We start from the raw sequence: 16,858 nt of genomic DNA, 5'->3' as shown, positions 1-16,858 counted from the left end.
CCGCTGCCTTTGGCTCAGGTCATGATCTCAGGGTCCTGGGATCAAGTCCCGTGTTGGGCTCTCTGCTCAGCAGGGAGCCTGCTTCCCTCTCTCTCTCTATCTGCCTGCCTCTCCGCCTACTTGTGACCTCTCTCTGTCAAATAAATAAATAAATAAAATCTTTAAAAAAAAAATGTGCATTCCCTTGTTGAAGATGCTCTCATTAAATATATCAGTATATTCACTTGGAAATGAGACTGGAAGTTTAACCATGGAACAGTGAACAGGGTTGTTCCGGGTGGTGGGTTTTTAAGGATATATATTTCAAAATTAATAGGCAATTTTTGGGAGCAATTTTAAATGTACTGAAAAATGGAGCAGGAAGCACAGACTTTCCAGTACCCCTCCCCCATAGCTTCCCCTATTACCAACACCTTGCATTGGTCTGTTAACTATCGATAACCCAATATTCATACATTATTAATAAGTGAAGTCCACAGTTGACTTAGGGCTCCCACAGAAGGATGTACATTCTGTGGGTTGGACAAAAGTATGGTGACATACATCTGCTACTATGATGTCATACAGGATAGTTTCTCTGCCCTAAAAATCCCCTATTCTCCAACTGTTCATCCTTCCCTTCCTCCCTCCCACCCCTCAAACCCCTGGCAAACCCTGATCTTTTTACTGTCTCCACGGTTTAGTCTTCCCCAGAATGACATACAGCTTAACCATACACTAGGACGCCTTTTCAAATTGGCTTCTTTGCTTTGCAATATACGTTTAAGGTTCCTCCATGTCTCCTTGTGGCTTGATAGTTCATGTCTTTTTAGCACTGAGTAATGTTCTATTGTCTGGATGGACCACAGTTTGTTTATCCATTCACCTGTTAAAGGACATCTCGGTTGCTTCCAAGTTTTGGCAGCAGTGAATAAAGCTGCTATAAACACTCAAGTGCACGGTGTTTTTTTTTTTTTTGTTTGTAGAGATGAGTTTTCTTCTCATTTGAGTAAATATCAGGGAGCCCAGTTGATGGATTGTGTGGTGAGAATATGTTTGGAAACCTCCAGGACTGTCTTCCAAAATGGTTGTACCTTTTTGCATTTTCACCAGCAATGAATAAGCATTTTTAGGGCTCCATATCCTCACCAGTATTTAGTGTTGACTGTATTCTGGGTTTTAGCCATCCTATTAGGTATGCAGTGGTGCCTACTTATTGCTTTAGCTTGCAATCTTCCCATAAGCTATGATGTTGAGCATCTTTTCATATACTTAGATCCCACCTGTATATCTTCTTTGGTGGGGTGTCTATTCAGATCTTTTGTTCATTTCTTTTTTTTTTTTTTTAATTTTTTTTTTTTAAGATTTTATTTATTTATTTGAAAGACAGAGATCGCAAGTAGGCAGAGAGACAGGCAGAGGGAGAGAGAGGGAAGCAGGCTCCCTGCTGAGCAGAGAGCCTGATGCGGGACTCGATCCCAGGACCCTGGGATCATGACCTGAGCCGAAGGCAGAGGCTTTAACCCACTGAGCCACCCAGGCGCCCTTTTGTTCATTTCTTATTTGGGTTGTTCACTTTCATATTGTTGAGCTTTAAACGCTCTGAATACTCTTGATACCAGCCCTTTACCAGATATGTGCCTTGCAAAGATTTTATCCCATCTGTGGTTTATCTTCTCATTCTCTCAACAATGTCCTTCACAGAGTAGAAATTTTTAATTTTAATGGAGCCCAGCTTAACAATTTATTTCTTTTGTAGATCATGCTTTTGAGATTGGATCTCAAATGTCATTGCCAACCCAAGTTCATCTAGATTTTTTCCTCTTATCTTCCAGGAGTTTTATAATTCTACATTTTACAGTTAAGATTGTGATCCATTTTGAGTGAATTTTTGTGAAAGGTGTATTATCTATGTTTGGAAGCTTGGTGCCCCCCCCCCCCATATGTGGATGTCCAGTTGTTCAAGCACCATTTGCTGAAAAGACGAGCCTTTCTCCATTGAATTGCCTTTGCCCCTTTGTCAAAGATCAGTCAACTATATTTGTGTGAGTCTATTTCTGGCTCTCTATTCTGTTGCATTGATCTTTTGTCTGTTCCTTCACCAATACCACACTGTCTTGATTATAGTTGCTTTGTAGTAAGTCTTGGTGTCAGGTAATGTCTGTCCTCCAACTTTGACCTTCTCTGTCAATATTGTGTTCACTATTCTGGGTCTCTTGCCTCTCTACATAAACTTTAGAATCAGTTTCTCAATAGCTGTGAAATAGCTTGCTGGGATTTTGAATGGGAATACTTTTCCTTTATTTTGATTATTCTGTATTTTCTAATGTCTCTTCAAAAGTATAAAGATCCTGGGGCGCCTGGGTGGCTCAGTGGATTAAGCCGCTGCCTTCGGCTCAGGTCATGATCTCAGGGTCTTGGGATCGAGTCCCGCATCGGGCTCTCTGCTCAGCAGGGAGCCTGCTTCCCTCTCTCTCTCTCTCTGGCTGCCTCTCTGTCTACTTGTGATTTCTCTCTGTCAAATAAATAAATCTTTAAAGAAAAAAAAAAAAAAAAAAGTATAAAGATCCAGAGCCTTCAATTCTGGGTCTGGATTCTAGTTCTGGTATTTATCAGTTTAACAGATTTGTGTGTGAGTGTGTGTGTGTGTGTGTGTGTGTGTGTGTGTGTGTGTGTGTGTGATGTTAGCTATGCACTAGGCATTGTTTGAAGCACTTTACAAAGATGAACACATTTAATCCCTGTTAGAACTTTATGAGGTTGGCTTATAGAAGTAGGGTCTCCATTTTATAAGTAAGGAAGCTGAGGAAGGTTGATTTACCAGGGAGAAGTTTAGTGGGGATGTGTGGCAGACAGCTTTAAGGTGGCCTCCTCTGATCAATGAAGCCACCTCCAAGTGTTCCTATCCTGTGTAATTTTGTCCCCTTGAGTGTGGGTAGGATCCATGACTCGCTGCTAACCCATGGAATATGGCAAAGGTGATTATGTTGCCTAAGACCGTAACGTCCATCCAACGTACTTTCTCCCTTATCAGCTTTGAAGAGGCAAGTTGCCACGTTGTAAAGGCTTAGATGATAAAAAATAGCAAGAAACTGAGGCCATCAGTGGAACAAGCCTTGGAGAACTGAATATTGCCAACAATCACATGGGTTTGAGAACAGGTCCTTTATAACACTCAGGTCAGACCCCAGCCTTGGTCAGCATCTTGACTGCAGCCTTATGAGAGACTCCGAAGTGGAGTTTAGCTGAGCCATTCTCAGACGCTGGAGCTACTGTGATGTAATAAGTGTGTGTGGGGTTAAACCTCCAGGTTTGTGGTTATTTACTCCCCAGCAAGAGAAAACGACTATGGGACAGAGACCAGGCATCCTTGCTACAAATCCCTTCACTCCACCTTTTTCCTCTGGCTGCCTCCGTCCTTCCCCGCCATGGTGGGGCTCTGTGCAAGTTACTCCGTCTGCCTAAGTCTCGGTTTCTTCATCTAGATGATGAGAGTAATAAGGATTCCAAATTCATAAGGTTGCTCTGGGGGATGAAGGAAAAAATCGGTGATCTTGGCAAAATGGTGGCCCTTTAGTGCAAGTTAGCCTGCTGTTGAGCCTCACAGCACCCGGAAGGGCACACAGGTATAAAAAGAACACAGTCATGTGCAAGGAGCCTGGTCTCAAACAAATGGAAGAGTCCAGAGATTGAGGCAAAATAGCTTTTCCATTCTTTTTTTTTTTTTTTTTAAGATTTTATTTATTTATTTATTTGACAGACAGAGATCACAAGTAGGCAGAGAGAGAGGGAAGCAGGCTCCCCACTGAGCAGAGCCCAATGCAGGGCTCAATCCCAGAACCCTGAGATTATGACCTGAGCCCAAGGCAGAGGCTTTAACCCACTGAGCCACGCAGGTGCCCCTACCTTTTCCATTCTATTCTTTTGAGTTCTGCTGGAATCTCACACATCTGCGTCTTTTACCCTTGGCTTTCGTCCATCTTCTCTCCCTTTGCTCACATTCCCTTGTACCTTTCCAACCCCTCCTCTCCTCCTGTGTCCCAGCCCTATCCAGAAACCGCACAAAAGGTGACAGTTTCCCCGCACCTGTTTGGCTCAATCGGTTAAGCTTCTGCCTTTGGCTCAGGTCATGATCCTGGAGTTCCAGGTTAGAGTCCTGCATGAGGTTCCCTGCTCAGCGGAAAGCCTGCTTCTCCCTCTGCCCCTCACCCTGCTTATGCCCTCTTTCTACTTGTTCTCCCTCTAAAAGAAATAAAATCTTAAAAAAAAAAAAAAAAAAAGGTGACGATCTCAAAATCCAAAAATTTTAAATTTCCCTTGAAAATTCCTTTGGAACAATCATATTACAGAGTTACATGCTGTCTCTCACTAAATCCTCCTTCAAAATTGGAGTTGATGACTGTTTATTGGGTTTTTGTTAGGAATCATGTTGAGCAGGGTGCCTGGGTGGCTCAGCGGGTTAAAGCCTCTGCCTTCGGCTTAGGTCGTGATCCCAGGGTCCTGGGATCAAGTCCCGCATCGGGCTCTCTGCTCATCGGGGAGCCTGTTTCCTCCTCTCTCGTTCTGCCTGCCTCTCTGCCTACTTGTGATCTCTGTCAAATAGATAAATAAAATCTTTAAAAAAAAAATGGAATCATGTTGAGCTACATGTATCTATCTATGCATCTATCTACCTATGAGCTATTTATCTAAGTAGGTATATTATATGTGTCTGTGTATCTTTAAACTCTTGAACCACCCTTACTATGGCAAAGATGTCTTCATCCTGACAGATAAGTGAGAAATGACACCAACTGGGAATTGGGTAAATTCACATTTCGTATCTCCTGCCTAGTCTGGGGCGTACGCTTACTGAGTGGCATAAGAGAACATAATTATCAGCACACTTGTGTCAATATCTCTCTTTTCATTGGAACTTTTGAGGCTCCCACTAGTCGTATTTCATCAGTGCTAATTCTAAGCACACTATTAGTTCTAAGCACATTTTTTCTAATTTTAACCTCCCTAAAATGGAGATGCATTTTCCAGTCTGCTCTCAGTCAGCCAGCAGGCAGGCATGACATGGTTCCATTCCCCGTGTCTAAGGAAACTTGGTCATAGCCGTTCATACTGTCATCACTTCCGCCCAGTGATGCGCACTGCCGGTCCTTCACAGGTTGATTTTAGTTGCTGTTTAAAATATCTTCATTTGGGGCACCTGGGTGGCTCAGTGGGTAAAGCCTCTGCCTTTGGCTCAGGTCGTGATCCCAGGGTCCTGGGATCCAGCCCCGCACTGGGCTCTCTGCTCAGCACCGAGCCTGCTTCCCTTCCTCTCTTTCTGCCTGCCTCTCTGCCTACCTGTGATCTCTGACTGTCAAATAAATAAATAAAAATTTTAATAAATAAATAAAATATTTTTTTAAAAATAAAATATCTTCAGAAGTTTGCACTACGATATGACTTGGCATTGAAGTGGAGAATTTCTGTGTCCACAGAAAGGCCCCCAAGCAGAACAGTGGGGCAGAGGTTTCGCATTAGTGAAGCAAATGCTTGTCTTTGGGAGAATGACTCCAGGTTTCTATTTTTTGCAAAGTAACAACCAAATTTTACTGATTGCCTAAAAAGTAAGTGGCCACAGTCGGTGGGGCTGGATTGCATTTTGTCACCGAGATTTGTGCAAAAGGATTCCTTGTCACATACCAAGTCAGCAACAAGAGGTAAAAGAACTTGCCAGATCCCTTAGAAAAGATGAAGGGAATTTTAAGCGAGGCATGGTGTGACCTATTAAGATGTTGAAAAGGACTATAGTGGCAGCGGGGGGTAACTCAATTACAAAAGTTTATTTAAAAATTTTCTTAATTTTACAAAAAATAATGGTATCTGAAGATCAGTGGTGGGTGGGGGTACCTGGCTGGCTCAGTTGGAAGAGCAAGAGATTCTTGATCTATGGGATGTGAGTTTGAGCCCCACACGGGGTGCAAAGATTTAAAAAAAAAAATTAAATAAAAAGTATAAAACTACAAAAATTAAAAAGATCAATGATGGATTTAATGAAAGACGGTTGAATTCAAGTTAGTTAAATTTCCGTGATGCAATTCCAATTTCATGATCAGTGAACTCTCATGGTATAACATTAAAGTGTTAATGTATTTTCAAAAACCTTTGAACTATTTCCTCTGTCTTTTTGAAAAGACAGAAAAAACCTCTTGTCTCCCAACAAGAGGTAGGAAAGGGGGAAAAGAAACCCCTTTATTCTGAAATCTATATGTGTGTGTTTTCTGGACGTGCAACAGTAACCAGCAAAACAGAGTGTCTCCATGAATCCAGAAACACGGGTCTTAGGAATTTATCCTGAGCAAGAAAGCCTGAGTGAGTGCAACTGTTTATTTGCTGGGATGCTTACGTCAGCTTGGTTTAGAAGAATGAAAAATTAAAAATAACTTAGGCGTGCGTGAATGGGAGGGAACTTAAATTAAAAGACATCCATATAATGGAATCGTAGGGTAGGCAGACATGAAAAGCGAAGTCAATGTTTATTGGCACGAAAAGGTACTCATCTATAAAAATAAAAAAGAGGATACAAGCCAAGCTTGATACCATTTTTGTAAAATAATCATCATCATGGTAGTAGTGATAAGGTCTCTGTATTCAATATGTGAATGTTAAGAGAAAGAAACAAATGAATTGTAAGAGTTACCTCCCGGAGTGCCTGGGTGGCTCACTTGGTTAAACATCTGTCTGGGCTCTGGTCATGATCTCTCTGGGGTCCTGGTGATGAAGTTCTAGAACCTAGGTGAGGTTTGGTGGGCTGAGGTCCAGAGCCGATGACCGAGAAAGAATTCTTGAGACATCTGTGGTGCAAAATGGTGGTTTATTAAAGCAGGGGGACAGGACCCCTGGGCAGGAAGAGCTGCTGCCCCCCGGGTTGTTAGGGATGGCAGGTTATGTACCTTGAGAAGGGGAGGGGAAGGGAGGTTTCCACGGAGTTTTCATATGTTAAAGAGGGCCTACAAGGTGCCAGGAGAAGGCCTTGCCCTTGTGGCTTGATCAATGTCTTCTTTAGGTCTGCCATTAACATCAAGATAGTTGGGAGATTCTTGGTGGGGTATTATGATCCTGCTATCATTCACATTCCCTTCTACCTCAGTCTCCTCCAGTTTCGTTTATGACGGGGAGGGAGACATTAGGGCTTCAGGAACTGAGAGTTATTTGCCTCTGGAAATCTGTGCTATTGATAAGGTAGCCTCCCTGTTTGTAGATCTCTAGGACATCTGTAGAGCAAGGGAGATTCCTGTTCTGCACGATTGTGATCTCTGCAAGTTAACTATTTATCGTTTTATGGCAGACAGGGGTGCCTGAAAAATGCTACATATATTACGGAGGGGAGCAGGTGAAGAGGGGGTGCAAGGCACCAGCTTTTGCTCTGTCCTCAGCCAGCCTCCTGCTCCCTCATCACTGGGACTGAGCCCCACGTGGGGCTCCCTGCTCAGTGGGGAGCCTGCTTCTCTCTCCCCCTCTACCCCGCCCCCCACCTTGGGTGCTCTCTCTCTCTCTCTTGCTTTTTCTTTCTCAGATAAATAAATAAAATCATAAAAATAATGTAGTTGCCTCCTTCTGTCAAAGGGGGAATGTGAGTGATTTTTATTTTGGAATGTTTCTGATTCTCTTTCAAAAAAAATATTTTCAGATAGTTAAAAATAATAAGGGGGGGGGGGAGGAATTGATGTAGATCCTGGGAGAGGAAGGAAGACAAGCCACCAGCGTAGGTTTCCTCCGTGATGTCTCTTTAGATGTCCATAGGCTTCTCTTCCAATAATGACTTTGTCTGCTTTTAAAAAAAAAACAACGAAAAACAAACTCCTAATTATACCACTAATAAAAGCATTTCAGTGGCAAATATGTTTAGTTTCATAAACTCAAGACCGCCGTGGTGGAAGCCTCCAGCGTGTGTTTGCGTTTGGGTGGGAAGTCAGGGAGGGCTCTGCCAAGTTTGTAAATACTCGCTGCTTGGACGAATATTTCTTTCTTTTGTCTTTCCTCTCCATACCCTGTAGGAGGGAGGAAGCTTTTGTTTTGGCCACCAGCAATTTCCTTCTCCGTGGGTGTGTATAGAGGCATGCAGCGGGGAGGTGGTGATTACTGGAATTAGCTGGAATTGGCTCTGATAGGGAGTGAAGGTTTGTGTCCTGCAAACAACCGCCCCCCCACCTCCCCCCAACCTCGGCTCCCCACCCCCAAGCATTCATGTGTTGGAGCGCTCACTTTCCTCTCCAATGGCTTTGTTAGCAGATGGGGCTTCTAAGGAAGTAAAAATACTTAAATGAGGTCATAAGGGTGGGGCCCTGATATATAGGATTGATGTCCTTATAAGCTCACCGTGTGTGTGTGTGTGTGTGTGTGTGTGTGTGTGTGTGTGTGTGTGTATGCATGCGTGCGTGCATGTACCTGCACTGAGGAAGGGCCCCGTGAGGGCACAGTGAGAATAAAGACTTCTGCAAGCCCAGAAGACAGGTCTCACCAGATACCAGATCAGCAGCACCTTGATCTTGGACTTCCTGGTCTCTAAAACTGTGAGCACCGCATTTCCACGGTTTACACCTCCTAGCCTGTGGTAGCCTAGGTAACCCTGCATCAGTTCTGGCTGCCTTTCCCAGAAACACTGAGATCTCTGCAGGTTGAAGGCAGAGACCATCATTCCTGATCAATACCCAAGATGTTTGGACCCTCATCCCCCTCTTCACCTTGATTTTTTTTTTTTTTTTAAGATTTATTTATTTGAGAGAGAGCAGGAGATAGAGAGCATAAGTAAGCATGAGCAGGTTGGGGCGGTGGGGGGTGGGCAGGAGGGACAGAGGGAGAGGAAGTAGATTCCCGGCTGAACAGGGAACCCCATGTGGGGCTTGATCTCAGGACTCTGAGCTCCTGTTGACCAAGTGTCAGACTCTTAACGGACTGCGTCCCCCAGGTACCCCGCACATTGATTCCTTACTTGAGTCTCCCTCTTCATGCCAAGAACTTTGTGGCAAACCAAACTGAGCATTCTGGCTGCTGCCCTGTTTTGCTAACACTGGTCTCTCCACCCACGGTGTAACCCCATCCTGTCCCCCTCCCCCAGCCTGCAGAAGTCTCTTCCTGCTCTTGTCTCATGACCATCATAAGGTGTGTATGCCTGTGTCATTCAGTGGGCCCTTGAGTTAGTCTGTTCCCTACCAGGAAGTGTGTCTTTTTCCTCATTGTAACCCCAGCACCTAGAAAATCCTGGCAGATAGGAAGCACTCAGTAAATATCTGTTGTAGAATAAATGAATGAAGACGAAAGAGAAACATAGGAGTGCCTGGCCCATAACAACCCCAGATTCTTGGACCTTTCAAAATAGTCTAATTCAGCAGTTCCCAAAACTCTGGTTTCTGGATCCCTTGACACTCTTAAAAATTACGGAGGACCCCCAAGAGTGTGTTTGTGATTAGATCTATCATTAGTTACCATGTTAGAAATGAAAGCTAACACATTTTTAAAATATTTATCTAGAAATCCATTGAAAAACAATAACAGGCCCATGAAATGCTCAGAGCGGTTCCATCAGTTGCCCAGTATCACACAACGGGCCACTAGCAGACACCTGGATTCAAACCCACACTTAGGTGTTTGAGTTTGGCTTAGTCCATTATCCACATTCTAAACTAAACTAAATGCCTAGGAACATAACTAAATGCTTGCAAGTTGGAAAAAAAAAAAAAAAATGAAGAGGATAGGCTTCTCTCAAAATAAGGGCTTTCCCTGGAGTCCAGAGAAGGTGGGAGTACCCCCAGAGGTTCAAGGACAGAGCTGGAGGGTCAGGACTGGCCAAAGTTGGAGGTGAATCTTGGTGAACTTCCCTCAGACCTCATAAGAGATGCTCTGAGGCCAATCCACCAAAAATCAAATCCATGATATGTAGTTCTCTAAAAAATCAAGTTGCTAATGACCAATTGCTTAAATTAGTCAAATTTTCCAAACCTCAATTAGGGAAATTTCTCATCTAATATAGTTAATGAATATCAATATACTCCTGAATGACTACATTCTTCTATGTATGGTATTTTAATAGGCTCACTGGTAATACTCAATGAATTTATACTTCTTGAATATTCTTACCCCCAGATTTATTTAAGATATTTTAATTATATTCAAGACTCTAAGATATTCAAGAATATATTCTCTTTAGAAGATAGTCATAAGAAAGCTAAACAGCTCCCATGATATTTAGTTTTAGACAAATCGAGCTGGAAAAGCTGCTGCTGAGAATATATTCAAGACCAATTTATTAAGAAGACCATATTCATAGTCATTGAAAATATCAAGAAAGATAGTCAAGGCATGTTTGGCAAATACAGCAAACTAGCAAACTGGTGAGTTGGGGGTCAGGAGTTAGCATGTGCTGGCCCCAAATCTCCTGTGGCCATCTGGGGCCATGCACCTCTCAATTCCATGGGAGATGAGGGAGGGACAAGTTCTGTTGCAAGACTGAGTTGTATGTGGACCCTCAGAGGTTAAGAAAAAATTGTGTCTCCAAATACCACCTTGACCCTTCGGGCACCTCTGTAAGAGGGGAAACCATAGAAGAGAAAGAGAGGGGGCTCATGTTGGCTGCAACATAGTGCCAAGAACTCTGTGGGCATTATTTCTCTTATTCAACCCAAGTTTATGAAAATCGTTGCTTTTACTAATGAGGATGTTGAGCTTCAGACCTGTGAAGTGACTTGCCCAATATCATTTAGTTACTCAAGGGCCGAGTGCGGATGTGAACTGAGGTGGGGTGGGAATGTGAACTCAGGCAGTGAGATTTCAGAACCCGAGGTCTGGGCCATTGGACTGTACATTCTCCCATGATAAAAGGAAACCTGTGAACAGAAAAACAAATATCTGCAGGCACAGGGCTGTGCAGTGAAGGAATCTGGGAGCCGTAAGGGGATTTGTTGGCATGTCCATTTGGAATTTAGAGGAAGCAAGAGAGGAAGCAAGAGAAGGAATTATGAGTCACATGGGCAGGCCCCCTTTCCTTTCTCTTTGCCATGTAGAAAGGAAAATGATAGAAATCTGATGATCTATTTGTCTATGTATTTGTCCCGTAGGCATGTGTCCCACAGACACTTAGAACTCAGATGTAGCTCTGTTACATTCCTGAAACATAAAACAAGCTAAGCACGAAGAGCTGTGGTTAGAGCAATGTTAGCCACTGGCAGGAAGCTTGCACGGCTTCCAGCAGCAACTTCATAGAAGTTTTCCCAAATACTCACTTCATTCTTTCCAGGGGAGAAAAAGCCCTTTTATTTTTGTTCTTTATTACCCAAGTAAGACACACAGTGCATGTATACTGCTGATAAACAAACAAACAAGATACATAGGAGCTAAAATAACAAAATAAAAATCACCAGTAAATCTTCCCGCCCCTACTCCAAAAAAAATCATTAATAATGGGTATACTTTTTCCCCCGGGGCTGTTGTTTTTATGCAATTTTCAAATGGGATCATACTGCGTGCTATTTGATAACCCGATTCCCTTAATATATTATCGTATTCAAAGAGGCAACCTCACATCATTTTTATTAATTGCAGATTTCTGCTTGCTGATGATCTAGTCCCTGTCCCCAGAGAGGTAGAAATGGAGAAACACTTTGGGTCTGCCCAGGTGTTGACTTGGTCAGGGACCCTCAGAGTGAATATAAGAGGGCTTTAGTGGGCGGGTCTTTAAGGAGGGGCCACCTGCAGTCTCTCCCTGGCTAGTCAGGGCTCAGGAGACTTCTGCTGGGAAAAATCTGGGGAGCCCTAAGAATAATATTACGCCAGCGTCAGGAAGCTGGGAGCAGGTGCCCTCTCCTTCGTAGGCTCCTCTGTCAATGGGGCTTTTTTGAGAAAGTAATGTATGTAATAAGCCTGTTGGGTGCCCACACAACGCCTGATCCTTCTCCCTCTGAGCTCCGTGGATCTGACACAAGACACTTCCATTGACACTGGAGGGTCTGCAAGCCCCTCCCAAGGACAATGGAATTTAGTAGCAGTTATTACAAGACAATAACGTTTGGCAGGGCACAGCAGAAATTGGCAGAACAGGGTGACTGGGTGCCTCTGACTGGTGGAATTGGCTCTGAGGCCCCTGTGCCCCAGGTCCCAGCATCCTTTCTCTCCCCACGGGCTGGCTTCCCCATCCGCGGGTCCTCCTCTTCTGCTTCTTGCCTGGTGTCCCTTTGCAGTTCGCAGCTGTGTCTTTTTGCAAAGACCCACCCCCGAGAGGACAAGCTTGAGGCAGGGGATGCTGCCACTGTTGCTGATGGGAAGTTGGTGAAGCCCTTGGGTGGTGACCTGGGGTTGGACCACGTTTTCCTAGATGTCACTGAAAAGTTGAGAATAATTGCAGAGAATAGACATCCTCCAAGTAATCCTCTTCCTATGCAAAAGAGAGTCGACAACAACAACTTCTTTCTAGCCAGTTAGTGAGATAACATATACCTAAAAAACTCCCCCCAGGGTCCAGAGGAAGCACTCCATATGTGCCATTAGGATACATATGATTCGTTGGAAAGGTATAGAAAAGCATGAGGATCCTGCATCTGGGTCCTGGTGGGGAGTCTGAGACAAACACCATTCCTGCAAAGAGACTCTCTCCCCACTTCCCCTGCCCCCGCCTGGAACCAGCCCCTGGCAGGGAGCATGCTGGGGAGTATTTTCGTAGCCCCTTGCTGCCGGAAGACAGCCAGGGTGTCACCAGCAGATAAATGGGCTCATCCTCTCCCGCTGAAATTGGCACGTCCGGCGTGGAGTGTCGATGATTTATTTACCAGTGACAGTTCTGCTCTGGGGTGGAAGTGCCCTGGTTTGCTGAGTGGTTCATTCATTTGTCTTTGTTGGCAGCGCGGGCCCGTGGGATCCCCATCTCGGCTCCCACCAGTGCCTCTTTCCTTCTGTATCTTGCTGCTCGTGCTGAGGGGGGTAGGCGCGAGGGGCTCACGGTGTGCTTGTCTTCTCCCCTGCAGGAGCACCTTCTTGGGTCTGCTTTGGGTGGGGTGTTCCCGGGAGATGATGCTGGAGGTGGAGGGAGGGCATATGTGACCTCAGAGAAACCACCTCTTACAATCATGGACCTTTTTAAGATGCCACAGGAATCAGATTGCTTCGGGCTCAAATGCTGTCTCTGCTGTTTATTAGTTGTGTGGCCTCTCTGATCCTTGAATTCCTCATCTGTTATGAGGGAATAATAACACCCATTTCCCCGCTCTCCAGTGAGGATAGAATAATTACAGCACCTGACACGTAGTAAAGTGAGCTCGACATATGTAGGAAGTTCTTAATAAAAGGCAGCAATTTTTCCTATCTTTATCCTCATTATTATTCCCCTGGGCTCAGGGCTGCTCCCTGGAGAAGAGGGAGTGTTCCCTTTAGGCTTTTGAGGTATCAGAGCTGGAAGCAACTTAAGACGACAAGCCAGAGAGCTGAGCTGAAGCTCTGACTCCCTACACGTTCTCTGTGTGAGCTCTTGAGGCCAAGTATTCAGAGCCTCTGTGTCCCCATCTGTCAAATGGAAAGTATCTGGTTTCAAGGGCATTCTCAGAAGATCGATTTTCTTCTCCCCTCCTGACTTGCAGAACGCTTTACGATATATGAAGGGTCGTGATCGTCATTATGTGACACAGATTCTCATCAGGGACACTCCAGTCTCTGGTTCACGAATAGGGTAATGGGCTGAGGAAGTGCGGCAACTTGTCCCAACTCATATTCATTCATTTAACAAATATTAATGGAGTGCCTACTGCATACCGGCTACTGTTTTAAGTGCTTCAGATAGATTGATGAATAAGACAGGCAAAACATATCCCTGTCCTCATAGAGATTACATTCTAGGGGTAGAACACAGATAATAAACAGTGGAGATAAATAAGTAAATATAGAAATTATATAGCATGTTAGAAAATGACAAGTCTGGGGCGCCTGGGTGGCTCAATGGGTTAAAGTTTCTGCCTTCGGCTCGGGTCATGGTCCCAGGGTTCTGGGATCAAGTCCCACATCGGGCTCTCTGCTCAGCAGGGAGCCTGCTTCCTCCTCTCTCTCTCTGCCTGTTTCTCTGCCTGTTTGTGATCTCCGTCTGTTGAATAAATAAATAAAATCTTAAAAAAAAAAAAAAGAAAGTGACAAGTTTTATGGAGAAAATAGGTCATGACAAGGGGGCTCAGGAATGATGGATGAAGGGGGCAGCCTGCAGTTTTAAAGATGGTTTTTGAGATGAACCTCATTGAGAAGGTGACAACTGAGTGAACGCTTGAAGGAGAGGAGAGTGTCAGCCACGCGGATGGAGGAAAAGTGTCCCAGGCAGAAAGAATAGCATGTGCAAAGGCCCTGAGGTGGCAGGCAGTGTACCTGAGGTGTTCACGGAACAGAGAGGGGTGGAGTGGGGAAGGGTAAGGTTGGAGGGCCACAGAGGGAATGCGGTGTGTGCAGAGACTCCTTTAGTGTTTTGTAGCCATAGTAAGGACAACAGCTTTTACTCTGAATGAATAAAGGAGTTCTAGGAGGGTCTGAGTAAAGTTGAGTCATGGTCTGAGTAATATTTTCCCAGCATAACTGAGGCTGTTGTGGGTGAATTGACTGTGGGGTATCCATCAGCAGGTGGATGTATGAACAAAATGTGGTCTATCCATATAGGGAGATATTATCCACCCATAGAAAGGAATGATGTTCTGACACCTGCTAAGCCATGGATGAACCTTGAGGACATGATGCTTAGTGAGAGAAGGCAGACACAAAAGGACAAATACTGTATGATTCCACTTTTATGAGCTGTCTAGAGTAAGCACATTCATGCAGATGGAGTGTAGGTTAGATAGTCCCAGGGACTGGGGAAGGGAGGAACGGGGAGTTTTGTGCTTAATGCCTATAGAGTTCCATTTGCAGTCATGGAAAGGTTTTGGAAATAGATAGCAGTGATGGTCGCACAAATCGTGAATGTCATCAATGCCAGCGAATCATGCACTTGCAAAAAAAGGGGGGGGGTGTTAAATGGCAAATTTTATCATATATGTTATTTACCACCATGAAAATATTTTTAAAAAATTAACTGTGGGGACAATGGCAGAAGTGGTCTCTGCTGTAATCTCTGTGGGCTCAGATCAAAGTGGGAGGTAGAAGAGGTGAGGTGCTCAGATGCCGGCTACACTGGACAAGTGAATTTCCTGACAGGCTGCAGGTAGAGCCAGTGGTTCCCAGCATCATGTAGGAACCTGGGTCTCTGGAACCTTCCCAGGGACCCCAGGATCACACAGAGCCCTTCCAGCCCCCAAGGCTTCTTGTTCCTGGTCACCCTGCCAGGACCGGGCGTTGGATTCCTCTGGTCCTTCGGGGCACATGGTGGTGACTGTGTAGAGTGGAGGTTCTGGGCGGGAGCTGTTGTGGATGTTCGCACCCCCCAACCACCACTGCATCCTGGGCTGGAGGCTCAGCTCTGAGTTGGCAGGTCCCCTCTGTTTATTGCATCACTTTGGTTGTCTAGGAGATGAGCCCAGATTAGGAACGGGGTGGGGCAAGGTGGAGCAGATGAGCTCAGAGCAATACTGTTGCTGTTTGCACGAGGGACCTTAGTAACCGGCCAGACAGAGGTTGGCAAGCACCTCCCGAATTCAGGCACCATGGACAGGGGATCCTGGGGTACTGAACGTGGGTTATGGGCTCAGACTTGCTGGGTTTGAATTCCAGCTCTGCTTCCTGCTTCCTGTGTCACTTTGGGCAGATTGCTTCCCTTCTCTGATTCCGCATTTCCTGCCGCTGGGATGATACTACCCACCTCCTGGACTTCTAAGGGTTACACGATAAGCCAATGAGGGAGTGTTGGAAAGTGACCACAGCTAGACAAATAGGACTCACATGACAGAGGACGTCAGAGTATGGACAGTGTCTGGTGACTGGCTGACAAGGAAGGGTGTATGCTGATGTCGTGTTCTAAAGAGGCAGAGAGGGGCGCCTGTGTGGCTCAGTGGGTTAAAGCCTCTGCCCTTAGCTCAGGTCATGATCCCAGGGTCCTGGGATGGAGCCTCACATCGGGCTCTCTGCTCAGTGAGGAGCCTGTTTCCTCCTCTCTCTGCCTGCCTCTCTGCCTACTTGTGATCTCTGTCTGTCAAATAAATAAATAAAATCTTTAAAAAAAAAGAATAAAGAGGCAGAGAAAAGGAGGGGGCAGTTTGCAAGGGGAGATACTGAATTCTTTTTTGCACATGTGGAACTTGAGAAGCCCCTGCATGGAAATGCCGGGGGGGTATTTGGAGCGTGGGAGAGCTGATCTGGGCCAGAGAGAGGGATTGGGGATGCTAGCTTAGGCAAGATGGCTAGTGAAGTTATGGGATGTGCGTTCTGATCCCAGGGAGATGCACGGGGAGCTTAGGACAGGCTTCTCAGTACCACTGCATCCATGGGATGGTTCCAGGGGACAGAGGAGCAAAGGAAGAGGTGGAAGGACTTGCCCAGGGTCCCAGAAGGACTGGATGTCCAGGAGTCACCTTGCAGGTGTCAGGGGAGACGCCGTGTGCACCCCCCCCATCTGTCCACCACCTTCTCTCTGTCCCTGTCCGTCTCTCACTATAATAGCAGCAGGCGTTTGTCATTTTCAAGAGAAAGAAATAGACTTTACCTAATTTAGGGGAAAAGGATGTGGTCTAGCTCATATAATTGAAAGGGAAGCTAAGCACTGGACCCCAAGAAGAACAGGAATGGGGCCACTCCAGGGATCTAGAAAGTTAGAAAAAAGAACATCTCTTCAGGGTACTGTCACTGGGATGAGTCAATTCAGCTATTTTCCATCCCTGAGTCCCTGCAGAAGTTTCAAATTCCCACGAGGGAGGCCCTGATGCCTATAGCTTGGGGCAGGACTCTTTGATGGAAA

This window comes from Mustela nigripes, chromosome 8 (genome assembly GCF_022355385.1).
Source record: "Mustela nigripes isolate SB6536 chromosome 8, MUSNIG.SB6536, whole genome shotgun sequence".
Classification (NCBI taxonomy): Eukaryota; Metazoa; Chordata; class Mammalia; order Carnivora; family Mustelidae; genus Mustela; species Mustela nigripes.
The sequence above is the reverse complement of the archived record's forward strand: the minus strand, read 5'-3'. Positions refer to the sequence as shown.